Genomic DNA, 20906 nt, shown 5'->3' on the forward strand with positions numbered 1-20906 from the left:
ACAAAACCATGATGTGCAACATGTAATTGAGAATTTGTTTTCTGCATTCGCACTCGTTCGTCTTCCCTGCTGATCTAGGTGCAGTCAGTGAAGAACACGGTGAAAGGTTCCACCAGGACATTGTGACCATAGAAAAGCGCTATCAAGGCATCTAGAATCCATCAATGCCGGCCGACTATTATCGGACACTAACCCGAGCAGCATCAGATGCTGAGTACAAATGAAAATCAGCGGCAAAACATTTTTAGGTCAGTTGAACAAACACAATGTGTCCGCGTCATGATGTGATTCAACATGCTCAATTGAATAAAAGCTCACTTAATGTTTCTCTAACTTCCCATGTAATACAGCAAATCTGAAATTATCTTTCTGTTTAGCTTGAAATTGTTTATCATAATCCCCAATTTCTTTTTCACGAAGAATACGTTTTGAAAAAAAATTGCTGTCCAGTGTAATGACTGAAAGTCTGCAGACACTGTGATTGTAGTAAAAACACACAGAAATTCTGGACGAACTCGGCCTATCCCGCAGCGTCTTGATTTCCCCTCTTGGGGAAACTGCTACAGATGGGGACCAGTGACCGGAGAAGTTCACCAAAATCACCCAGTGCTCGAATGGGTCAGAGGAATTCATGGGCCACTTGCTGACACTCCTACTGACGCATCAAAATGCACATGGATCAAAATGGATGACACCCATATAAGAAGCAGGGTTGGCATTGTGTATTGTTGAAGGTGTCTTCTGAATGAAACGTTAAACCGGGCCCCCAGTTCCCCTCTGAAATGAAAGAAAAGGACAGTTTTTGTGAAATTTCAAATTAGATCAAGGGAGTTATCCACAGTATCCTGCCCCATATTAACTCCTCGTCAATAGTTCTCTTTATTGTCGTGTTGTGAAACCATTGGCTGCTTTAATTCTTTTGTTACAACTACTACTGAACATTAAAAATAGTCTATTGGCTGTGAAGTGGATTTAGACACTCTGAGTGTGAACTCAGGCCCACAGAATTCTACAGCAACTTTGAGGTCCTCAAGAACTTCGAAACACCTGGGCTGCAGGGACTTAGATAAAGGGTCTGAGAACCCTGGCCATAGTGAAGTCAGTCATCTTCGTCCAGCCATTATCTTCCCATTATTAATCAGTCCTACCATTGCCCATCCCTTACTGCCATCCCTTCAGCTCCTTCTTCCAGTCATCTTCCCTTAAATTGCCGCCCCGTCCTGCCTTGATCATGTTTCCTGATTCTGGGCTGAAATCCAGGTGGATACTGTTTTCACAGAGACAAATAACACCAAACACTTCTCAGGAGAAAAGTAAAAGAGAAAATTTGTGGAATTTTAAAGAATAACACTAGACAACAATTCTTTTTCAAAAAGTTTGCTTCCTCAAGAAGATTTGGGGATTATGATAGACAACATAAAGATCATTTCAAAGTTGTTGCATCACGCAGGAAGTTGGAGAAACATTAAATTAACTTTGATTGAATTCAGCATGTTGAATCACATCATGGACGCTGACACTTGGTGTTAGTTCAACTGACCTAAAATTTGTTTTGCCGCTGATTTTTGTTTGTATTCAGCATCTTGATGCCTCTCGTGTCAGTGTCCAACAATAGTCGGTGGATTCCAGTGGCTCTGATACCGCTTTTCCAGGGTCGCAATGAAACCTTTCACCCTGTTCACCACTGACTGCACCATGATCAGCAGGGAAGACGTCCAACTGCGAATGTAGAAAATAACTTCTCAATGTTCATGGTTTGGGATGCTTGAAGCATGTTAAAAATATGACAGGAAATTACAAAAAAAAGCAGAACGTGATAGGAAACTTTTAAGGAGATTTTCATGACCAGCAGCCCAAAATCCATACCCCAAAGTGTTCAGAAAGTAGAATCTTCATTGTCCACTGTTAATTGTATGCAGAAATTTACATTTTGCCTCAAAATTGAAGCATCCTGACAAGGGAAAATAGATCAGTTTCTAATTACAATTTAATCCAATCAGTGCAAGAATTTACAAGGCTGGTTAAGGTCTGAAATGTGTGTGATATTTGCATTAGTTCCCTGTGGAAGGAATTTAGGAAGTCGATCTGTTCCTGCTGTCCTGTTAGTACAGCTATTTCAAAAGCCTTAATGGATTCTGGCACCTGATAAAATTCATCTTGCAAATGGTGAGTTATCTCTGAGAAGGATTTACTAAATTCTCATGATATTATGCTATTCACACTTACTGCATAATGTTTTTGCAAATGGCTAAGAAGAAGGGGTGATTTTCTCAAGATGGATAATTTTAATCTTATTTTAATGTTTTTTTTAAACTGAATTTTGGCTACTTAAGATGGGGAAATCTGGAGCTCCAGTTAGCCAAGGCAATTACTGGCAGACTAGGAATCCCTCGATATTAGGGCCTGGTCCGCTGCAGATAAGATGTGGCAGAGTTATACAGCTCATAAATTTACTCAGCAGCTAACACCAGACAGTGAGCACCCATTTACACTAAGCCTGAACAAATACAATTTTAATCCACCCATATATCTAACATTTATTTATCTAATCCATTTACATCTAATTATTGTAAAATATAGGGTGGCACAGTTAGTGACCCTGGTTCAAATCTGGCGCTGTCTGTAAGGAGTTTGTATGTTCTCCCTGTGTTTACGTGTGTTTCCTCTGGAAACCTCCTCAGGTTTCCTCTCAGCCTTCAAAACATGCGGGGCCTTGTAGGTTAATTGGGCGAATTTGGATGGCACAGACTCAGGGGAGCTGGGGGTGGGGGTCTGTCCTCATCAGTGCCTGGCAGAGTTAGCCGGATAGACTTAAGGTCCTTACCCAGATTCAACCCTTTTCAAATACAACCCAAATAGAAGCCCCAAAACAACAGCAATCTCCACAACAGACTCCATGGGCCAGCACACTTATGACAAATTACAGGGACACCCTAACACAGACCCGAGCTTACCAAGAAACACCACCAATAACCCCAATACAAACTCTAACCCTAACACCACACAAATTGTAAAAACTTTTGAATGAATGATACAGAGACCTACTGGGGAAGATAGAGGCCAACAGAGACTAGAAACAGACACAGTGTAATGAAAACATGGGCCAGCACAAAGTGGCAGTTCAGAGTGACACAGAACAACAGAGAGGGGAAACGTGTGAACACAAGGGGGATGATTATCCCGCTGCCCACATATTGACAACATAACATCTCCTCACTTGTCAGAAAGAAACAACATTGATTGCACTCCCTGAGAAGACTGATGTGGGCAAGACTACCAGCCACCATTATGTTAATCTTCTACAGGAGCTCTATCGAGAGCGTCCTAGCCAGCTGCTCACAGTGTGGTATGGTTGCTGCAGAGAAAGGGATCAGAGGTCAATCTATTGGACCTTAAGAGTGGCAGAGATGATCACTGGAGTCTCCCTGCCCCTTATCGACATGATCTACTGGGATCCTTCCCTGAAGAGAGTGTGCAAAATCATTGAGGACCCCTTCCACCTTTCAGCTGCTCCCGTCGGGGAAGAGATACAGGCTGAGGAACAGCTACTTCCCACAAGCAGTGAGAATGCTGAACCATCAAAAGAACTGCTCACACTAGCCTCTCAAGACTCTCAAATTCACAAAAAATATTTATTTGTATATGTGAATACTTGTACCGCATATGTATTGTTTGTCTGTATGTGTGTTATGTCTGATTGTGTGTCTGCATGTTTTGTACCAAGGACCGGAGAACGCTGTTTTGTAAGGTTGTACTTGTACAATCTGGTGTCAATAAACTTGACATGAAGTACTGATCAATTAAGTAAATATGTGGAGGTCTGTCATCTTCACAGCTCAGGGCATAGGATAATAGAGCCTAACTTATAGCACAAAGTATTTTAGCAAATCAGCGTCATCAAGCACACATTGGCTGTTTCTTCAAAGACTCCCAGTGAAGGAAAGTGGTGTTTAATGTGAGTGTGACCAAGCCTGTCTGTTATTGGGAGCAAAGCATTTTCCCTTCTTCCCGTGTCCTTTCACAACAGCCAGTGTTTTCTGATGACATTGATTCGTGTGCTAATTTATCACATTGCAGTTTAGTGATTGGTAGCATTTACCCTGCCTGAGCCTTGGAGATGCCTCCTCGTGTCACATGTAACAAATTATGTTTGGAATGACAAAGTGGGATTAGTAATGATGGTGTTGAAACATCCTTCCAATCCCACCTCCCCATAGATTCCAGTGATGAGGGAGTCTAACTGATCATTACCTTGGCTCAGAAATTAGATTGCTGCTTCTGAGAGCCCTGACTATCATTCGTGGGTAAATGCGCTGCCAATATGGGAAGGCCATTTGCCATCGGTATCTGGCCCCAGACATACCAAAGCGGTTGACTTGGAATGGGCTCTACATTCAGGGGGATGCCAGAGTTTGCTTTGTGATTCTCAGTGGTAACCATGAGAGTTCCACTGATTTTTCCCCTTCGCCCCAGATTTCCTGCTGGTAAAAAAGGATTTTGAAAATTCATCTAATCTCAGGAATTAGATGGTTGCTATCGGATCAGGCATGAGGTGACTTATGACTGGGGCTTCACTTATTAACTACTATAGTTGAAACAGTCTTAACCTGATCCAGTAACCAAGATATTAACCTGACAGCCTATTGTATTACTGTAAAATTCTACTTGTCAACAGCTGGCATTAATTTCCTGGTATTTGGAATTCAAGAAATTGGCAAAAAAATTGAGGAAAATGAACAAAGAAATTAAAATCAATAAGAATAAATTAATAAGTAAAAAAAAAGTTCATTTGAAATTGTAAAAGTAAATGTTCTGTGAAGTAACACAGAAACCTTTGGTTACGATGGGAGCAAATATCCACCCAGCGTAGGGAGGGCCTTGGTCGGGCTTTGCTCATAGCAGCTGTTTGAATAAAGTTGTGTGAAACAGCGATGATGTCGCCCAGGATGAAGAGCTGGTTGATGCCGCTCACTGTTGGGGTGACTCTCTTAAAGTGTCTCCTTATCCCTACTTAGTAAGAGTCACCCCGGTTAGAGGCTTGGAGGAGAGTTGGGGGGGTGGGGTGGGGATTAATTATCTCTAATGTAATTGTTTGTCTTTCAGGCAGCTAGCTCTGTGCAGATGCAGTAACAATCAAGAATTTTCAAAGAATGTGACTCAGAATAAAGTAAAATGCTTTAAGATGTACATATTCATGCAAGTGAATTTTGCTCAATGTAAGTACCGTCTCATATTGTACAATCTAGTATTTTTGTCTTTTAAAACTGTTTAGTCTTAATGCAGGTGTATTAGTTTGGAATTTTAAGATTAAGTTTCAAGCAACCGGGAAACACGTGCCAATCCACATCGGTGCCCGAAACTAGGGGTTTTACTATAATTCCATCTAGTGCAATTGAATGGTAGGATGGGCCAACCTGTACATCAATGATGTGGTAAGGTTACAAAGTTGAACTATTAAATCACAGTAACTCCTTTTGGTTATTCCGCGGGCTCAAATTCTTCAGGGCTTGGGCTATATGTTTGATCTTTAAAAGCGTTGAATGTGCAAAACCACATCAAAGAGCAGTTTTCCCTGTATCTGATAAAAGGCCTGTGAACATAATGACAGCTTCCTGCAAGTGTTAAAGGCCACAGCTCGTTGAAAATAAGGGATTTCTTCAATATGTAAAATGTATACCATGTGAATACAATTGGCATTGGCATTTGAATTAATTGAACAGCAATCCTTTTAGCATTCAATTCAAAAGTTTCAACTCCAACATGAGTAAAAGCATTTGGAAGTATATAGCAACAGAATTACTATTAAATGTCAGATGGACGTGGGTTGACAAGCAATTAACTCTAAAAATAGGAGAAACAGGATAGTGGCTTTCTTTTGTTCACCAAATACAAGGATGTGAATATGGGAAAAATGTGTCAAATGGCACAGATTGACCCTGGCTGGTGGTGATGGACTCTGGCCAGTAATGATTGACTCTGGCTGGTGGTGATGGACTCTGGCCAGTAGTGATTGACTCTGGCTGGTGGTGATGGACTCTGGCTGGTGGTGATTGACCCTGGCTGGTGGTGATTGACTCTGGCTGGTGGTGATTGACCCTGGCAGGTGGTGATTGACTCTGGCTGGTGGTGATGGACTCTGGCCAGTAGTGATTGACTCTGGCTGGTGGTGATGGACTCTGGCTGGTGGTGATTGACCCTGGCTGGTGGTGATTGACTCTGGCTGGTGGTGATTGACCCTGGCAGGTGGTGATTGACTCTGGCTGGTGGTGATGGACTCTGGCTGGTGGTGATGAACTCTGGCTGGTGGTGATGGACTCTGGCCAGTAGTGATTGACCCTGGCAGGTGGTGATGGACTCTGGCTGGTGGTGATGGACTCTGGCTGGTGGTGATGGACTCTGGCCAGTAGTGATTGACCCTGGCTGGTGGTGATTGACTCTGGCCAGTAGTGATTGACTCTGGCTGGTGGTGATGGACTCTGGCTGGTGGTGATGGACTCTGGCCAGTAGTGATTGACCCTGGCTGGTGGTGATTGACTCTGGCTGGTGGTGATTGACTCTGGCTGGTGGTGATGGACTCTGGCCAGTAGTGATTGACTCTGGCTGGTGGTGATGGACTCTGGCCAGTAGTGATTGACTCTGGCTGGTGGTGATGGACTCTGGCCAGTAGTGATTGACTCTGGCTAGTGGTGATGGACTCTGGCCGGTTGTGATTGACTCTGGCTGGTGGTGATGGACTCTGGCCGGTTGTGATTGACTCTGGCTGGTGGTGATTGACGAGTTTGAAATTTTATGCACAGGTAAACCTTTAAACAGAGAAAGTAATGTTGAATAAACGAGCTCTTCTCACAAATTGTGTTAGGCAGCAATTTATTTTTATTTGTAAAGGTAGAATAGGACCTCTATTTAATGTCTCCACTGAAGTCCCGGCTTCTGTGGTGCAGCACTCCCACGGTACTATAAGGAATTCCTCTGCTCTAGCCCTCAGATGTAACTAATGGTGGACAGGTTGGACTGGATGGAGTGCTGTGGGATGGAATCAAGGAAGCCAGGTCATTTGAGCAGGGCTTCATCATGAGAAATAGGATCAAGAATCGGCCAGGTGGCCCGTCGAGCCTCCTCCGCCATTCAATGAGATTGTGGCTGATCTGATGAGAGGCTCCTCTCCACCCACCTGCCCTTTTCCAAAATCCATTCATACCCCACTTTGTCAGCATCTATCCAACTTTGTCTTCAATGGACAGCAAATTCCAGCAAGATTCACCACCCCCTGGGAAAAGCGGTTCTTCCTCATCTCTAGTCTAAATCTACTCCCCTGGATCTTAAGGCAATGTCCCCTAGTTCATCTCCCTATGAGAACAACTTATCTACCTCTATCTTATCTATTTATTTCAACAGTTTTTACATTTCTATAAGATCGTCTCTGACACAAAGTGTTCCTCCCAGCGACCAGTTCACCTCCTCCCCTGACTTTACATAATTCCTTTGCTTTCAGTGGGATGGGTCCTTGGGTATTTTGCATTGACAGCTTGGAAGAGCATATTTCTATGTGTTACTGATTGGATGAAAGTAATAATAGGGAAGACAGCAGAGCAGCAATGGGCGGAGTTTCTGCAAGAAATGGGGAGTTGCAAGACAAATACATACAAAAAAGGGGAAATATTCTAATGGAAAAAAAATATCACAACTATGGCTGACAAGGGAAGTCAAAGCCAATGTGGAACAAAAAGAAGGCATACAAGGAAGCAAAAATTGGTGGGAAGAATAGAAGATTGGGAAGTTTTTATAAACTTGTAGAATATAACTAAAATACTGATGATGGAAAAGATAAAGTATGAAAGTAGGCTAGAAAATAATATCAAAGAGGATACAAAAAACTTCTTCAAGTATAAGAGTAAAAGAGAGGTGAGATTAGATATAGGACCATTAGAAAATAATGCCAGAGAAATAAAAATAGGAGACAAGGAGATGGCAGAGGAACTCAGTGAGTATTTTGCATCATTCTTCACTGTGGAAGTCAATAGCAGTGTGCCGGATGTTGAAGGGGATCAGGGAAGGGAAGTGGGTGCAGTTACAATTTTAAGGGACAAGTTGCTCAGAAAGCTGAATGGTCTAAGGGTTGATAAATCTGCTGGACCAGATGGATTTCATCGTCGGGTCATGAAAGAGGGAGCAGTAGACATTTGTGGAGGCATTGGTAATGATCTGGCATGGTCCCAGAGGAGTTGAAAATTGCAAATGTCATCCCACTATTCAAGGAGGGAAGCAGCAGAAAGAAAATTATAGGCTGGTTAGCCGGATATCAGTGGTTAGAAAAATGTTGGAGTCGATTGTGAAGGATAAGGTTACTGTATACTTGGAGGCACCTGACAGAATAGGGCAAAGCTAGCAAAGTTTCCTTAAGGGAACATCCTTATTTATTTTTTTTAAAATATACAGCACGGTAACAGGCCATTTCAGCCTACATGTCTGTGGAGCCCAATTTACACACCATTAGCCAACACCCCCTGTACATTTCGAATGGTGGGAGGAAACTGGAGCCCCCAAGGAAAACCCACACAGGTATGGAGAGAACGTACAAATTTGTTACAGGCAGCACAGGATTTGAACCATGGTTCCAATCACTGGTGCTGGAAAGGCATTGCTCTAACAACTACGCCAAACCTATTGGAAATGTTTGAGAAAGTGACAAGCAGGCTGGATAAGGGAGATGCAGTGGATGTTGTGTATTTGGATTTTCAGAAGGCATTTGACAAGGTGTCGCCCATGAGCCTAATTAACAAGATAAGAGCCCATGGTATAACAGGAAGTACATGAACATGGGTAGACCATTGGCTGTTTGGCAGGTAGCAGAGAATTGGAATGCAAGGATCATATTCTGATTGGCTGCCAGTTGCTGGTGGTGTTCCGCAGGGGTTGATGTTGGGGTTACTTCTGTTTATACTTCTGTATATTAATAATTTGGATTATGGAATGAATGGCTTTGTGGTCAAGTTTGCAGATCATACAAAGGTGGGTGGAGGAACAGGTATTGATGAGGAAACAGGGATGCTGCGGAAAGACTTTGACAGATTAGGAGAATGGGCAGAGAAGTGGCAAATGAAATATAATGTCGTAAAGTGCTCCTTATGGAATTTGATCGAAAAAATAAAAGGCTGGACTATTTTTTAAATGGAGAGAGTATTGAAAATACCCAGATGCAAAGGGACCTAGGAGTTCTCGTGCAGGATAGCCTGAAGGTAAACTTGCAGGTTGAGTCAGTGATGAAGAAGGCAATTGCAATGCTGGTGTTCATTTCAAGAGGAATAGAATACAAGAGCAGGGATGTAATTTTGAGGCTTTATCAGGCACTGGTGAGACCTCACTCCAAGTATTGTGAGCAAATTTGGGTTCCTCATTTAAGAAAAGATGTGCTGACTTTGGAGAGGGTTCAAATGAGGTTCACTAGGATGATTCCGAGAATGAAAAGGTTATCATACCAGGAGCATTTGACAGCTCTTGGTCTGTATTCATTGGAATTTAGGAGAATGAGGTATATCTCATTGAGACATTTTGAATGTTGAAAGGCTTTGACAGAGTAGAAAGGCTACTTCCTATGATGGGAGAGTCGAGGACTAGAGGGTACAGCTTCAGGATTGAAGGGCATTTGCTTAGAACAAAAATATGTAGGAATTTCTTCATCAGAGTGTGGTAAATCTGTGGAATTTGTTGACACAGATAGATGGGTAAGCCAGGTCATTGGGTGTATTAAAGGCAGAGATTGATAGAGCATCAAAGATTCTAGGGAGAAGGCCGGAAGTGGGATTGAGTGGGAAAATGGATCCACTCATGATTAAATGGCGGGGCAGCCTCAATGGGCTGAATTGCCTTTTTCTGCTCCTTGGACTTATGGCCTTATTGACTGCCTCTAAATTTAACATAACAAGGAATAAAGTTCCTTGTGAATTATTTCAGTAACATCTTCATTAAGGCATAAAAGCACAACACAGAAATTATATATTATCTATCTTGTGGTAAATGTTGTGTTTGGACATGATGAATCAATACATAACAAATCTGTAAATTGGTGCCATTTACAAAACATCAAGGGTGTGTTTCCTCTACATTGGTGTACTGAAATGGGATCCATCTGATTCCAGACGGCAACTATCAAGGAAGGTTACAGACGTGGTGTCATTTCCTAAAGTACATTTTACATGGCAGGCACAGTGACTGTATAAATGCATGGAGAGAAGTAAAATTATGGGAGGGAATAAATGTTTCTTCAGTGTTTGGCTTCTCCTCCCTCACCAATCCTCTCCCCATCCTTCTGCATTCCCAAATCCATTTCGTACTCTGTGACCGTGAGCTTTAGTGACAGAGAATTATTGTAAAAGTCCATTTACAGAGGGCCGGATATCAGTGGTTGGAAAAATGTTGGAGTCGATTGTGAAGGATAAGGTTACTGTATACTTGGAGGCACCTGACAGAATAGGGCAAAGCTAGCAAAGTTTCCTTAAGGGAACACCACTGTGTGGTGCTGAAGGCAGTGAATGTCACAGAATTAATTTGCAAATGGAAAGCAAAATAGTAGGACACAAATTCATGTGTAGTTGGCAAGTTATGGAGTTTGTTCCTTCTTTGACAATCAGTGTACATTGTGGCACATTCCTGTTCATTTGTGAATACTGGGTCCATAGATGAAGTTAACAAGCAGGTGAATGATGCCATATGAAGACAAGGATAAGATGTATGTGAGGGTGAATTGGCTGGTCAAATTGCATGGAAACTGGTGCAAATGGTTACAATGTCTTAGAATATCCAGAGATAAAGGTTTAATTTGTGGAAGACAAAGCTGTTTACATGGTAAATAGATGTTTGCGTGTGTATGTGAAATTGTTACATTGCAAATAGTAGATATACCGAATGATTCTTCAATTACACATCTTTGCCTTCGCTACATGAAGGTCACTGAGCTTCTCCAGAATTGTCTGTCTTTTGCTTCGACCACGGTGTCCACAGAATTTGGTAACTTACTTTTAATTTAATCAGAGAAGAAACAACCCAAGTTTATGGATGCGCAAAACTCTTGTTTCAGTTCTTTTATGCAAATTAATAATTAGTGTATCTCTTGACACCATTTCTTCTCAATAACCAAAAAAAATTGTTTTTGAAAAATGCCAAAATTTAAAAAAACAAATTTTAAATTTAGACATGGTAACAGGCCATTTCAGCCCACGAGTCCGTACTGCCCTATTGCACCTAATTCACCTACAGCCCCCAGAACATTTCAAATGCTGAGAGGAAATCAGAGCCCCCGGAGGAAACCCACATAGACATGGAGAGAATGTGCAAACTCCTTGTAGACTGGGCAGGATTCGAACCTGGGTCTGAATAGCTGGTGCTGTAATGGTGTTGCGCTAACTGCTACGTCAACTGTGACACCCAAAGATAATCAAAGAAAAAACTGAAGAAGTCAAGGCCTGAATTTAATATTTTAAAAAAGGTGGCATGCACTTAGAAGAAAATAAGTAAACATTCGTTCAAAGAACATCGCCTACTAATCTAGCTTTTGTTCTCACATTTATTTACCAAGTTTGTATGGATTAATAAGTTACATCTAAAACACAGCTGTAAAATTTTAAATTTTCGAGCACCGCAGGGGTGGTGTCTGTTCATTGATCAAGTTTCCAAGTTTCATATTGCGCATTTCTAATGTTTGCTTTGCATGTTCCCATCGGACAAGGCAGATTTAGACTTGAGCCCGTAGCACCCCTTCAAAAAGACTGTCCCCACAGTGACAGATGAAAAATGCAAAGAGCTAATTTTATGGGACTTTACCTTATCTAACTTTTCCTTTTATTTTTACTCCCTGTGCTGTAAAAGCAGACCCACGACAAAGGGTCATCATGCTGCCTCAACCCAGTATCTGACCCCCACAGTCCAAACCTTTTGCAGCCAAGTTCCTCCTGACAGTTTGGGTTTTCCTCCTGAGGAAAGCTGGCAGCCAATGGCAATTAAACTGTAGGTGGCAGAAGATGAAATCTTTTGGACAGCCCTGCAGTTCTCCTATCAGCTTTTGCCACTAAAGGAGATTTTCAACATCTTTATTAACATTGGACAACAAATCATTTCAAAAAGTTTTCATTTGATTTGTGGACCCACAGGACAGGGAAGCAGGGATGGCCATAACATTTTGGTCTGTATTCAGCTTTGACTTTGCCTGAAAACAAATAATTTCACATGATGAAATCTGTTCCCTATGGGATACTGCTTTCAAGCCTCCTTGAAATGGGGCTCTTGTCGACGCCCAGCAGCGTTAGCCCCAGATATTTCCCTCACCGTGTGCTAAAGCTGCATTATGTACCTCTTCGATGAACAGACCTACATATCACCAGAGGTGTGTGCTTGAAGAATATGTACTCAGGCCAAACCACAGCCTCAAAGACATTTGGATAAAGAATATCCAATGGATTTGAGTGAAAGGCAGGGCATGGTTAGAAATAACCCACTCAAAGGAGGTGCCTCCAGACCAGTCACAATGGACGGCTGCAATTGACCCGTCAGGTAGCGTGTCATTGGAAACACTGAACAACATTCTTTTTTTCAAAAGGTTTGCTTTGTGGAAAAAGAATTGAGGATAATGATAGACAACTTCGCTGAACATAAAGATAATTTTAGATTTACTTCATCACATAGTAAGTTGGAGAAACATGAAATTAACTTTGATTGAATTTAGCCTGTTTAATTGCATAATGATGCTGACTCATTGCATTTGTACTCAGCATCTGATGCCTCTCATGTCAGTGTCCAACAATAGTCGGCCAGCATTGATGAATTCCAGTTGCCCTGATATTGCTTTTCCATGGTTGCGATGTCCTGGTGAAACCTTTCATTGTGTTTGTAAAGACCAGCAGGGAAGGTGTCCAAGTGTAAACGCAGAAAATGAATTTTCAATGACATGTTGCACTTCATAGTTTTGGCTGCTTGAAGACATCACAAAAATAAGTTATATCTAAATAACGGTACACGATAGGAAAATGTTAAGGTGATTGTCGTGATCAGTAGCCCAAATTCCATAAAATACACTCAAAAATGTTCAGAAAGCAAAATCTTCATTGTGCTGTGTAATCAGAGACATGCGGAAATATTCAATGAATAAAAGCTTTCACAGAATCCCTGAGGAATGCAGCGAAGTACTCAGTAAGGGTTCAATGTCATTTCATCGGCTTCGATCCATTGTTGTTCTGTTCTTGTCAGAGCATCAGTGGAAAGCTGACAGGAGCTCTGAAGATTTTAATCTCAGATAAAGTCTATGATCATATTTAAATTGTGAAACAGACAGGAATTCCCAGATATAGCCAGGTTAAATGCAGGAGTTGGTGCTTTTGCTACTGACTATTTTAGGATTTAAACTCCTTAACAGGCGATGATCTCTACTCTGCTAAAGAATTCATCCTTGATGAAGATTCTGAGGAGGGGTGGCAAAATCTGTGAGGACTCCTACCACCCCACACTCAACATCTTCCATCCTGTCATGAGAGAAGTAGAAGAGTATCAGATACAAAACTACCAGGCTCTTCTTCCCGTGGGGAGTGAGACTGCAGAATGACTGATGAACTGCTCATACTCGCTGACACTCTACTATTTATTAAACAGTATTTAGTTATTTTTAGAAATATATATACTGCATATGTGTCATTTGTCTATATGTGTGTTATGTCTGTGTTTGTGTTTTTTCGCTTTGCACCAAGAACTGGAGAATGCAGTTTCTTTGAGTTGTACTTGTTTAATTACATGATAATAAACTTGAAACTACTAGGCACGCTCAGACTTGCAAACTCTGAGAATGTCCAGCTCTGCAGAAATAGCTTTGACTCAAGCAACTGAGTCTCACCCAATGGCCAAAATAGCAGAAGTAACAAGAAGTAAAAGATTTCAGATTTATTGTCAGAGTACCCACATACAACCCTGAGATTCTTTTTCCTATGGGCATGGCAGAATTACCACTTATTGGCAGCTTAAAAAAAAGCACTCAACATACTTATGTAAACGAATTAAGAAATGTAAACAAACTGACAGTGCAATACAGAGAGAAATTTTTAAAAATCAATAAAGTGCACAAGTAAGCGTCCTTAAATGAGTCCGTGATTGAGTTTGTCGTTGAAGAGTCTGATGGTGGAAAGGGAAGCAGCTGGTCCTGAACCTGGTGGGGCGAGTCTTGTGTCACTTACACCTCTTTCCTGATGGCACCAGCGAGAACAGACCGTGTGCTGGGTGTTGTGGATCGTTAATGATTGCTGCTGCTCTCTGATGGCACCGTTCCCTGTAGATGTTCTCGAGAGTGGGGAGAGTTTTGCCCGTGATGTCCTGGTGCCCTGATATATCCCATATATCCACACCCTTTTGCAGAGATTTTTTGCTCAGGGGTATTGGCGTCCCTGTACCAGACTGTAATGCAGCCGGTCTGCAATCTGTCCACAACACATCTGTAGAAATCTCACCCAAAAGGCAAAATAGCCAAGGAAAAACATCTATCACAGTTATGTCCAGAGGTATTAAAGCATAGATAGTCATTCAGACCATCTTTGTTGAAGCATTCAGTGAGTTGGTTGATATGGAAGTGCGGCACGTGATTAATACAATGCTTTTACAATGATCAGGACCCGGGTACGAATCCCACGCTGTCTGTAAGGAGTATGTACGTTCTCCCCATGTCTGCGTAGGTTTTCCCAGGGGTTCCAGTTTCCTCCCACCCTTCGAAATATACCTGGGTTGTAGGTTAATTGGGTGTAAATTGGATGGCATGGACTTGTTGGCCAAAATGGCCTGTTACCGTGGTGTGTGTCTAAATGTAAAAAAAACATTAAAGAAGTAGATAACCTGACTAAGCAACTGATATAAGCAAGTGTGATACCAGTTTTCATTCTAAGAGAGTTTTGCTGAACCAGGGAAAGAGAGGAATGAAACTTCTAGGAGGCAGAACTCACCTGATCACGTTCTTTCAATGTTGTAGCCTTGTCTGCAGGCACCAACGGTGTCCCAGGGTCTGGAGGCATGCGCAGTTCACTAGGGTTGTGGACGCATGCGCGGGGGTTTGGGCATGCTAGAGGAGTCAGTTAGCCATGTCAACTGGTATGGCTGATTAAACGGTGGGTGAGTGGGGCTCTGATCATTTTTGTTGTCCATTCATCACAGGTGTTCAGTATCGTTGGATGTTAGACGTTAGACATTATTCATAGAACGTTACAAAATTACTTTAGAGCAGTGGTTTTCAAAGTTGCCCCCGGAACTCACATTCCACCTTAGGTAATCCCTAGGCCCTCGGTGCTCTGTGGTTAGTAAGGGATGGCTTAAGGTGGGATGTGAGTGTGAAGGGAAGGTTGAGAATCACTGCTCTAGACCCAATTGTTACTATTTTGCTTGAGAAAAATTGTCCTTGGCCCATTTCCTTTGAAGTTATGAAACCGTGCACATAACGAGTCAATGAGGGACGATTAAAACAGTGGTTTTCCAACATTTTCTTCCCACTCACATCCCACCTTAAGCAATCCCTTACGAATCACAGAGCACCGATAGCCTAGGGATTACTTAAAGTGGGATGTGAATTTAGTGGGACAGTTTGAAAACCACTGCCTTCGACCATTAGTCCTTTTGAGTTGATTAATAGTAGAAATAAAACTCATTTGAACTCGGTCATGAATTATTCGAACACGTGACAGTAAAGAGCTCAACTTAGCCTCCGAGCAGCTTTTAAGGAAAATAGTCACCTACAGGACTAATGAGACTGATTGAAAATCTCTCTTTGCAGCTGGAACAGACACAATGGACCCTGCCCTATGAATCACATGTCCCTTCAACATGCTTTTCATCAATGAAAGGGACTATTAGATTTTTTTAAACACTCTCTACAATTCAATCATCTCATCATGTTCCTTCTATTGATTCTCTCCCCAGTATATCTGTTGCAAAAATAAAAATGTTTGTTGCATGCAGATTAAAATAACTTGTTTGGATTTGTGACATTGATAAAGGTGTCAGAACGTCTCCGTTCCCAGATGAGAGTCCCCATGATTCAGGAAGGGATGAAAAAGATTTAATGACTTGTCAAAATGGAATAAGAACATAAATAAAACCTTGACAGTTGATCAAAAGGTAAATTGGTAGCCAATGCCCTGGTGCTTCTATGTGACAGTCATTATTCAGTAGCTAATCCTCTCCTGGATTACAGAGTTCCTGGAATATCTTTCTTTCAGTTCTCAAGCTCCCATTCTGTTCTCACTGCTGCCCTCAGGAAAGAGGTCTAGGTGCCACCAAACTCGCACCACCAGGTTGAGGAACAGCTGCTCCCCCTTCACCATCAAACTCAATCAGGGACTCATTTAAGGCCTCTTACTTGTGCACGTCATTGATTTTTTTTCTCTCTTTATTACACAGTCAGTTTGATTACCTTTCTTTATCTGTTTCCATGTGTATGTTGAGCACAGTTTTTTATCGCACTACGAATAAGTGGTCATTCTGCCTCGCCTGCAGGATAAAGTATCTCAGCGTTGGATGTGATGTCACGTACGTACCCTGACAATAAAGTTGAAGTTTGAACTTTGAAGAGTCCTCCGCAGCCAAACTCCATCCATCATCCTCATTATCTTTAATGACTTATCAAACAGGGAGTGATAGCCAGACAATTTGCCAGCAAGTAGGATGGATGCTTAGTGACTTTGTCATTCTTTTTGCTCTCCCATCATATCAGCCTGTGTTTTCCATATGGGCGAAATGGGAATGATATTCGATAATCATTCCCACCACTACCACTTCCTCCCATATATCCATCACCCTATGTGTCAAGAAGGTACCCCTCAGGGAAATATTGGCCCCTACCCTTCACTCTATGTTCTCTGGTTGGGGAAAAGAACACTCTATGGTTTGATAAATGACTATGAAGTCCTCCCTCCCTCTTCCCCAATAGCTTCCTCTACTCCAGGGAGAAAAGTCCCAGTCTATCTAGCCTTTCCTTACAATTCAAGCCTACCAGTCCTGACAACTCTCTCATGTTTTGGCTCCAGGATTGTGAATCAGATGAACAGAAAGTTGTGTGTGCATTTCAAGGATTGACATTAATTGCATTAACTCTGAGCCAGCGGATACCGAGGGCAGGGGGAGCTTTATGGTGTTGATATCATGTGAAATGCATTTTCATGCACTCTGCCTCTCATTTAATCATGTTCTCTTCTAGTTTATGGTCATTCATTTCCAGATTAACAAACAGCAGCCCAGATTGTGGGCTCTACAGTTGCTGCTATTTCCATCTCCATTCGTTAACGTCCCAACTCTCGTCTAGAAATTCTAAATGCCTTTCATAAAACAAAGGTATCTTTATATCTAATAGTCTCAATTTAATACTGCTTGTTGACAAACATTTAATGTTTTAAAATCTCCAGTTGATCTCATCCACCCTCAGGACATTAATTATGATAATTATTGACAGGTGGGGTCAACATGGGCAGGTTGAGTCGAAGGACTTGTTTCCATGAAGTCAAATACGATGACTCTGTGTTCCTACTAAGCACTAAATACATCGTGGGACGCGAGCAAGTCCCCTAAACAGCTGGGTATAGGTCAAGTGAGTTGTAAGAATGTTTAAGATACTGAAACCCAACAAATTTATTTTTAAATATAGACATACAGCATAGTACCAGGTCGTTTTAGCCCACCCAATTGCACCCAACTGACCTAGGGCAGCACGGATGGCGTAGCAGTTAGTGCAATGCCTTTACAGCCCCAGCAAATAGGACTGAACCGAGGTTCAAATCCCACACTGACTGTAAGGAGTTTGAATGTTCTCTCCCTGTCTGCATAGGTTTTCCCTGGGGTCTCCAGTTTCCTCCCACTGTTCAAAAAATGTGAAGGTTAATGGGGTGTAATTGGACAGCATGGACTCGTGGGCCGAAATGGCCTGTTACTGTGCTGTATGACTAAATTTTAAAAAAAACCCATACATTTTGAAGGGTGGGAGGAAACCAGAGTTCTCCAAGGAAACCCTCGCAGACATGGGTTTGAATTCTGGTCACTGGTCCAACTGTTACACTAACCATGCAGCCCCTCCAACCAGCTCTCCTAGTTTTAATGGTGGCTCAATGAGTGTGTGCAACCCATCCATTCTTGGATAATGAGCTGATCCTTTGAACAAGACCCATATGCCTCAAAATTAACCACATTTTCAACACAATCCTGATTAACTAGATTCACAAGTTTGTGGTAACTCTGAAAGTTAAAATGAGTCCAGGAACGATGGATCTAGGAAATAAAATATCCTTCCATCAGCCTGTGGATTTAGTTTACCTGCTTCTTCCCTCTTCCACCTTGCCTGACCTTTCTTGAACCTTCCTATTGGCCCCATTTCCAAAGACAATTTAGTACTCTCTCACAATATACTCATCCTAGATCTTAGAATTAATATCCTAACCTCTATCTCACAATTCGGAAGCTTTGTCTTTTCTTTTAATGCGCTGCTTTATTCCTGGCTCTTCCACGAAAGCCTTACACCTTATATACTATAACATTTGATTATAAAGCCCTGAGCATAAAGCCCTGCAAAAGGTAGTAGATGCAGCCCAGGCCATCACGGGCAAACCCTCCCCACCTTTGAGAACATCTATAGGGAACACTGCCATCAGATAGCATCAAGGATCCACCCCACCCAGCACACGCTCTGTTTTCGCTGCTGCCATCAGGAAAGAGGTGTAGGTGTCACAAGACTCTCACCACCAGGTTCAGGAACAGCTGCTCCCCTTCCACCATCAGACTCCTCAACAATAAACTCATTCATTTAAGGACTCTCACTTTTCCACTTTAATGATTTTTTAAAAATCTGTATTGCACATTCAGTTGTTTGCATTTCTTTATGTGTTTACAGGTGTACATTGAGTAGGGTTTTTTTGCACTGCCAATAAGTGGTAATTCTGCCTCGACCGCAGGAAAAAGAATCTCAGGGTTGTATGTGATGTCATATATGGACCCTGACAATAAATCTGAACTTTGTACTTTGGAAAAGGGAATGTAGTCCCCAACTTACAATTGAGTTCCGTTCTGACCGACTGGCCATATCTTGAAATGGACACGTCAAAAATTCACGATTCGTCAAATACAACATGGCAACCACCAAGGCCAGCTCTCCCGAGAGGTTGGTCAACCCTGCCATAAGTGCTATTGTCCATAGATTGGCCCTTACTTTCACTCCAAAACCGGTATTTTAATATTTACATATATTTTTAAAATTTAATTATTAAATTTATGCAGTTTTTTTTTGTTCATATGTACCGATGGTCGTAAGTCACATAGGTCATAAGTTGGGGGCTATTTGTACTCTGGCAATAAATCTGAAATCTATAAATCCAATTGCTATAATATGTTACCCAAGGCCTTAGGATTTTTCTTGGTTGTTTTTCAAAGATCTTAAGAAGGGGCAATGGAGAGAACTTGCCTGCTTTATCCCCCCCCCCATTCACTTTCAATAGCTTTCACTACATTGAGCACAGTTTTTCTGGGCTGTGCTGTCCTCTAGTGGTCAACAGGAGAATTCAATGCCTTCAGCTCTGCAACCCATCAGAAGTCTAGAAAGTAGATTTCACTGATATTCGGTCTGTCACCTGGATGTTTCCAGTGTCTCTAAGGTCCAATCAGTGGACATTAGGTCCCCCTCCAAAAAAATGTTTCTAGGAAATTGGGAAAATTTCCCTTTAATAAATATTAAGATGGTTGTCCCCAGTTATTACATTAAAAGGCAAACTTGCATAGTTTCTGGTGGCAGCTGCCTGCAAAAGGAAACAACTCAAAGTCTTAAAGAGCCCTCTCCATGTCAGTCACAGTTCAGCAGATGGAAAGGGCAGGGGAAGACATCAATAGGTGTGGCCTGCAATTGTCAGCACAGCTCACGCCACAAGCTGTGGGCATTCCCATTCCGCTGTATTGCAGACTGGACAACGATCTACACAGCACAAGAATTTGTAAGCACTGTACTGCAAGAACCAGAAATTATGTAAAAGAATAAACAGAATATTAAAATCTCAGGCACATTGGTGAGGTAATCTGCACCCTTTACATCAAGCGTGTTAATGAAATCTGACATCTGATATTCAGCACTCCTGAAGATGGGACCTGGGCCATATCGCTGACTGCTTTTTGCTTCCTATGGATGTTGCATGATCTGCTGAATTTCTCAGCATCTTCATGCAATGCTCAGGACCCTTTAATTAACATCTCCTGCTGTGGAGATTGTTCTGTGTTTTATTGCGAATTATAATGAAAGCTAGCAGATTGTTCATCAATGTTCCCATTTCCATTGGTGAAGACAGAGTCCACACATGTTACTGACATCATCGCATGGGCATACAATGTTGGAGAAATGTTTGCTGTGAGAAGGTGAACTGCAGTCAGAAATCCCTGACCTACTTTCCTGACATGCATTTCCACCTCAGATAGGTGCAACTGTGTAAAATCAGGTGTGAGTCCAGTTATGTGAAATGTGCATCAAATGCTGGACTGAAACATGGTTCCACAGTGACACATTCCAGAGGACAATCCACCTGACGAAAGCTACTCCAACAAAACTTGGCATGGGATTAGATTTCCTGTTCACTGCAATTCTTCTTTTATAGATTAACAAGGTAACTTCATTCATTCTTTACTTGGTTTATTTTTATGTTCTAAATTATTTCTTTGCTTTTTAATATTGAATTTTGCTTAGGGCACAATATTCTCTTCTAGTTTGTTTACGTCATTTTTTTCAAAAATCTTCAACCTGAGTTTAAATTTATGGTTTCAATAGTATGGTTTCAAGTCCTTTCGGCCCACGAGCCCATGCCATCCTGTTGGACCTAGAATTCTCTTTACATTTTTGAACAGTGGAATAAAACCAGATCACTCAGAGGAAA

The 20906-nt window shown here is 41.8% G+C and overlaps 1 protein-coding gene across 4 annotated transcripts in view; it reads left to right on the plus strand.

Moving 5' to 3' along the window:
• The window catches only part of wdr93 (WD repeat domain 93), a 129992-nt gene that overhangs the window by 89206 nt on the left and 19880 nt on the right, over window positions 1-20906 (plus strand). For 3 of the 4 annotated variants that reach the window (XR_011348652.1, XR_011348651.1, XR_011348654.1), the window contains exon 17: window positions 5104-5216. The gene's annotated coding sequence lies outside the window, so the exon portion shown is untranslated. Of the gene's footprint in view, window positions 1-5103; window positions 5217-12589; window positions 12675-20906 lie in introns of all 4 variants that reach the window. The other variant, XR_011348653.1, reaches the window with a different exon arrangement.

This window comes from Narcine bancroftii, chromosome 14 (assembly GCF_036971445.1).
Source record: "Narcine bancroftii isolate sNarBan1 chromosome 14, sNarBan1.hap1, whole genome shotgun sequence".
Classification (NCBI taxonomy): domain Eukaryota; kingdom Metazoa; phylum Chordata; class Chondrichthyes; order Torpediniformes; family Narcinidae; genus Narcine; species Narcine bancroftii.